Source organism: Belonocnema kinseyi, chromosome 2 (assembly GCF_010883055.1).
Source record: "Belonocnema kinseyi isolate 2016_QV_RU_SX_M_011 chromosome 2, B_treatae_v1, whole genome shotgun sequence".
NCBI lineage: Eukaryota > Metazoa > Arthropoda > Insecta > Hymenoptera > Cynipidae > Belonocnema > Belonocnema kinseyi.
In genome coordinates this window covers 6,605,381-6,612,077 of record NC_046658.1, presented here as the reverse complement: position 1 = coordinate 6,612,077, position 6,697 = coordinate 6,605,381, and the positions used below count along the sequence as shown (strand labels likewise).

At 39.4% G+C, this 6,697-nt stretch overlaps 1 protein-coding gene across 6 annotated transcripts in view; it reads right to left on the bottom strand.

The window, feature by feature from the left end:
* The window catches only part of LOC117168235 (tumor protein p53-inducible nuclear protein 2), a 131,633-nt gene that overhangs the window by 50,653 nt on the left and 74,283 nt on the right, over positions 1–6,697 (bottom strand). Inside the window, exon 1 of one of the 6 annotated variants that reach the window (XM_033353722.1) lies at positions 1,408–1,556. The exons of the other annotated variants lie outside the window; for them this stretch is intronic. The gene's annotated coding sequence lies outside the window, so the exon portion shown is untranslated. Of the gene's footprint in view, positions 1–1,407; positions 1,557–6,697 lie in introns of those variants that run through there. 6 annotated transcript variants of the gene reach the window in all.

The window sequence follows — 6,697 nt, the reverse complement described above, 5'->3', positions numbered from 1 at the left end:
GCCGTTCGTCAGTCTGTTTTATTTTCTCAGCAAGTACGAGGTTAAGGTATGAAGTAAACACCATATGGAGGAATGTGAATCATGCATCTATTCTTTCCATTGTGATTTTGGCTACAGGCAATGTGCACGCAAGATGCATTATCCGTCAGTAGGATATTGGCAGCAGCTCAGACGGCGGTTTTATTGAACACCTGTCGCTATGTAAGAAACTTCCTCGGTCATCAGAAAGCAAGCGACTAAAAACCTGTGAAGTGGCAGATGATAGCTCTAAGAAAGCATCCAGAGGTAACTGTAGTCACCTCCAATGCTAGCGGCCACTCGTCATTGTATACATACAACATCATCGCAGGAGGTTTCAAGCATCTTATTAAATTAACGTATAACATCCTAATCTCATCAGTCACTTGGGTTGGTCCGTGGCTATAATGTATAACCGGGTTCACCCGAGTAAAAATTAACAAAAATAATAGTAGAGATATAGCGACTATGGTAGATAGGTAGGGGGCATTCTGGATACAAATTTTCCGTAAGATTAACAAACGTGCGACTAGAACACAGGAGGCTGGGAGTTGGGTTTCGCTCCTTGTTATGACGTAAGAATCGCAAGGTTCATTCAGGGTTCTGCGATTCACGTAAGAATCGCAGGCTCATTATTCTGTTTATTGTTTGTTCATAAAAATTACTCTTACCTTGAATTAAATGCTATAACGAAAATATACATGATGAAGATAAGTCAATCAATCATACTTAATGGTATACATGAGATAATGGTTCCGCAATGTGCTCAATATGTTGTTCACTAATTGTTCGTAACAATCACTCTTGCCATGAAATGTGTGCCGTAATGAAAGTATACATGTTAACGACAAGTCAATTAATTATACTTATATTAAATACGTATCCACATGAGTGCCATATGTCATACAAATAATCTTAACGCATTCAATTAATAACATTCCTTAGTGCTATATATATAAGAGGCTATTCTGTATTTTATCATTGACTGGTAGGCAACCACTGAGTGTAATTGAAGTGTAAACAAACTCTAAAATCTATTTAAAAGTAGAATATTTTTCTCTCATGTTCCGTATGAATTTCTTGATTTGACTCAGAGTCTCAAGTGATAAATTGTTTCTTTGGCTATTATCGCGCTCTTTTTGTGCTGTGACACCTTTTGGGATGAGTTTTTGTTCGTGTTTGTGTGATTTTCTGTCAGAATTCTGAACGGTTTTGTGTCTTTCTGAGGAACTTGTGATCTACAATACACATCTTTATAAATTTCGCGTTGCCCCTCAGGTAGTGTGCGTGATTTGTTCAAGCTTAGCGTGCTGTGTTCATGTGTGTCTGTGAGGTGACAGCTATTATCGATCACTCTTATCTCCAACTTTGAAAGTAGCTACTACTTACAAAAATGAGTGGCGATACAACTGTGCTGAAACTTTTAAACTCCATCGAAGCCGACACAGAGGAAACCAAAAAAGACGTCATACTTCTTAAAACTGACACAGCTCAACTGATGTCCGATTTTGATGCTCTTAAGATCGAATTCGGCACATCCAAAGCACAGTGTAAAAAGCTGAAAGAAATTCATCAGGAATTAGAGGGAAAGTGTGGTTCACTCATGCGACAGGTTGACTTTCTTCAGCTACCAGCCCACTCATGCAATGTTTTGATTCACAACCTATCGGCGGATGAGGAATCTAACAAGGACCTATTCTCATTCGTTCTCAATATTCTCACTAGTGCTGGTCACTCACTGAATGAGTCAAACATTGACACCATTTATCGTCTGGGGAGGGCGCAAGGCAGTAGGCCCGTCCTGGTGCGTTTCAGTTCTAACAGATGGAAGCAGGAGGTTCTCAACAAACGCGCAGATTTTAAAGAGTTTAACCTTTTTGTCACACTTGACAAATCCGCAGAGGAAAGGCAAGAGCGGAAATCCCTGTACGACACTGCCACCAAGCTAAAAAATGCGGGTATTAACGTGTTTGTTAAGGGTAGCAGTAATATGCTGGAGGACCGTCAGCTCTTTCCCCCGGAGGTTGAATCCCTCCTAAATGAAAAGGGAAATGAACAAATTTCGACCGAAACACACGGTTGGATAGAATAGCTCCCTGGAATCCTTTATAGGTAAAACTGCTTCAAAGCCGGAAAAGTCTCAGTCTAAATGTCAAAAAACTACTAGGCTTGGTAAGGTTTAGCAAGTTGCAGCAGAGAAAGAAGTCACTAATAAAGATGTCATATCTCAATGTCCTAAGGGCAGCAATCTTCATATCTTTTTCTTGAATACTCAAGGTCTTTCGAATTTTTCTGATATCACAAATTACGTAATCAGCTCGGACATCTGCCTGTGCGAGACATGGGTAACTCTAAAGAATTTTATATCCCCTATTTGGATCCCTGATCGCACCGCTATTGTTAGTAATGGACAATGTTCTGCTAGAGCCGCCCACCCTAGTGGGGGTTTAGCAATTTACATAAACAAAGATGTATTTAACTTCGAAATTTCATTAATTTCTCCTATATGTATTTTTTCTAAATGATGGCGGAGGGCATTTCAATTTATTCTGGGTAATGTTTATTTTAAACCATCTATGGATGCTAAGCTGTTCGAGCAAACTTTTGAGGACCTTTCCGGAGTTATATCGGGTTATCCAGATTTATTAATGTTTTTAGGAGGCGATTTTAATGCTCGTATCGGCAATCTAAATAACCTGGAAGGGTTATTCCTCCCCGAAAATTCTGCAGCATTGTACAAGCGAAGATCATTGGATTCTGAAGTCAACGCAAGGGGGCAGGTTCTTGTTGAAATTCTTGAGAGTGGTGAGCTAATAATATTAAATGGGAGATTCCCTGAAGATTTTCCAGAAAATTATACTTTTCTTGGATTTCAGGCTATAAGTGTTAACGATCTTTTTGCGTGTAATATTGGCGCAAGATACCTGATTTCTAATTTTGAATTACTTCAATTGCCTACGTCATCCGACGATCTTTCGGGTCGCGTTATTATTTCGTGTTTCATACGGATGGACACATGTTTAAATAGAGATTCATTTTTATTGCCCAATAAAATAATTTAGAATGAAACCGCAAATGTAACTATATGCATGAAATGTCTATTTCTGAGAACTCTGCGTACTCCAAAGGCGAAATAAACACTCTCAATAATAATTTAATTCTCACAATTTCATCTGTTGCCAAAAAGTTGAATTTACTCGCAAAGCCTAAATGTCATACTCCATGAAAGAAACCTTGGGATCATAAAGAATGTAGAGTCACGCGCCATAGGCTTAGACAATCTTTAAATGTCTTTAAAAGATCGGGGTTTCCGATATGGAAGGGGCAAAATATCTAGAAATCAAAAGATCTTTTCTGGAGTTACGTAGGTCCAAGAAGAGGCAATACGAATAGGCACTGCTGAAATTAACTAGCGGCTTGTAATAATCCTAAGGATTGTTGGACAGCAGTCAATAAATTTAGATTGCGATCTCCTTCGACTAACAATGTAAGCATGCATGCATGGCAGGACCTTCTTTTTTCTCTTTATCCGATTGAGGCTCCCATTTGCATACAGTGGATTGGACTGCGATATCTCGATTGATGAAATTAAAGCCTCTTTATTGAAATTTAAATGCAATGAAGTGCCGGGCGAGGATGGGATTCCCAATTAATTTTTCAAAAACCTTGCAGAAAATTGGGTAGAGTACTCAGGGTGCCTCTTCAACAGGATCTAGGCTGAGAAAAGAGTCCCAGCTAGCTAGGCCAAAATACATGCATTTATGTTGTATAAAAAGGGTGATAAATCTGACCCTCATAATTACCGGGGAATTGCCCTTATAAATACTATTACAAAGGTCTTTTCTCAGATCCTACTGACGAGATTGACTGCGTGGGTCAACGAGGTAAACATTCTCCCAGAAAATCAAGCCGGCTTCGGGCCTGGAAGAAGTTGTATTAATCATATTTATATCCTAACTTCTTTCATTCGAATCCATTTGTCTATCCCAAAGGGACGAATCTTTGCTTTTTATATAGATTTCAAAAAGGCATTTGACTCAGTAAACGACTGACACCTATGGAGAAAACTTTTAAGGATAGTCCGTAAAGGTAACTTGTGGGGTGCTTCAAGGTGTGATCCTTAGTTCTCTCATTTTTTCACTTTTCATATATGATCTAGAAGCGTATTTACGAAATCACGATATGCATGGAATTTCAATAGAGCACTTATGTGACGTTATCCTACTTGCTTATGCTGATGACATAGTCATATTCGCTTACTATCAGGCTGACTTACAAGCAAAAATTAACCTTATTGCCCAATACTGTATGAGCAATTATTTTACGGCCAACGAAGCAAAATCAAAAGATATGGTATACCACAAAGGTCGGTCATGTGAATACAAATTCTTCTACGCACAGACTAAGCTGGAGGTAGTGAGCGAATTTGTCTATCTCGGTGTCAACACATCAGACTCAGGTCTTTTTTATAAAGAGTTCATAAAAAGAATGTCTGATGCGAATATTGCTATGGGTGCTGTTTCAAGAATTTTATTTGAAATCTAATTCCTCGAAAACAAAGAGAACCCCTTTTTCGTAGCCTCACACTTCGTGTTCTTTTTTACGCAATAGAAGTTTGGGGATTAAGGTACTTTGATTCAGCCGAGAAATTACAGTCCTCTTTCTTTAAGAAAATACTAGGTTTTCGAGGTTGTTGGGTATGCCTGATAATGGGTATCCTAAAATATGTTTTCTTAAATCGAAGGCAATGTCCTTAACACCTGATTGCAACCCAAAATATAACTGGGTTCTCCAGCTCAAAAATATGTTCACTCTATCTAACTCGGAAAAATGTGTCTTAACATAGATTCTACGTTACTTATTGAAAATATAGATGTTTTTCTAAATAACTTTTCTGATTATCTCTGGCGTTCCGACTATGAAAGATCTCTCCATTCAAGCAGTCTCCAAGTCTTCCCACATCTAAAATTATATCCTGACTTTGAATCATATCTGCAACTTAGATTACCTTTTTATATAACTTCTATTATTGTTCGACTTAGACTTCTGGGCTCTATCGGGGTTGTGTACGTTTTGGAGAATATAAATTTACTTATGATCCTGCTAGACTCTGCCCTATATGCAACCTGTAATTACCGGAGGACCTTTATCATTTCCTGGATGTTTGTCCAGCCTATTCTGACTCAAGAATATCAATCTTAGATCACCCAGCAACCACGACAGTCAACAGCCAGTATTGGGCTGAGTCTTTTAAGCTCTAATTGTCCACACGAGCTGCGCAAAGATGCATTGTATGTCCGGCAGATTCTACAAATAAGAGCATTTATTCTGGATTTTGTTAAGTTACTTCTTTTTATTCAGCAATGTTGGCGGTAGCATTGCTACTGACAGGGTTTCCCATGCCAAGTAGGCTGATAAAGAAGAGGAGAGGGACAACGTTTAACACCTAAACCCATCAATGAAAAATGGAGAATATATTAAATATTTTGAAACGCTTGTCGCTTCTCAAGGATCGTCGGGGCGCCCTTGGAGCCACAGCTGGGGGCCACAGCATGCGGGACGGTGAGCTGCGAGATGGTCAGGCAGATCTCACTAATCAAACAGCTGACCAGCAAGAACATCTGCGACAAACGGTAAGCAGTGGAGCATCAACTGTGTCTGCTGAGGATGCTTTGGCTAGCGCTAGCTATTTGCAGCCAACCACCTCGACAGAAATACCGTGGGAGAGCTTCAATTGGGATACCAAAATTTAAGAGGAATTGGTGCGTCTCAATTACGAAAGTGCGAAGTTTGAAAAAAAATGGAAAAAGGATACAATTTAAGAACAAAATTTACATCGACATGTTACAGAAGACCGAGCAATGGAGAATAAACAACAGGTTGATTTGGCGTGGAAAAACGACGGCAATGAACATCAGTTAGAGAAAGCCGCGTCAAACGGTCAAGCAGGAGCAATTGATGTTCTTCCTCAACCTAGTGATGATCCAACACCACCACATCCTCCAGAGGTGGATGACCTTGTACAACCATAGCCAGAAGCAGAGGTTCAGCAACCAAAAAAGCGACGAAAATGGACATACCATATAAACAGAGATGTTATGCGCCTTTATTTTTTAGCAGAGAAATGTGGGCAAAGTGTGAAGAGAGAATTTCAGAAGTTGTAAAGTATTCAAAAAGTGATAAATATCTCCAAAACTAAATCAATTTTTTCTGAAACTACTTTTGATTAAAGCTTCAACCATTTTATTGAATGATGATAAGGGCGATTAGTTTAACAAAATATTCCGGGTACAATCGTTGCAAATCCCTTATAAGGTCTCGATACCTCTCTTTCTTTTCATTCTCCTTGGCTATGATGTTTTTGTCAGCTGGTGCCGAAAATTCGATAACGAACATGGTTCGCTTCTCGAAGTCAAGAAGAACCATGTCAGGCCTCGAGTGAGCAACAGAAACAATTGTCGAGATTATAAAGTGCCAGTATATGCGGCACTTCCCATTCTCGACAATTGACTCCATTTCCCTAGGAGCATTTAGAGGAGCGATATTAAGGTGAACGCCGTAGGAGTGACAGAGATGATAATAAAGCACTCTTGGTGCCGCATTGTGCCTTTGAATGTAGGTCGTTCCCGCGTGAGTTGGACAACTAGATAGTATGTGAGCTAAATGCTCGGGGTGTGCA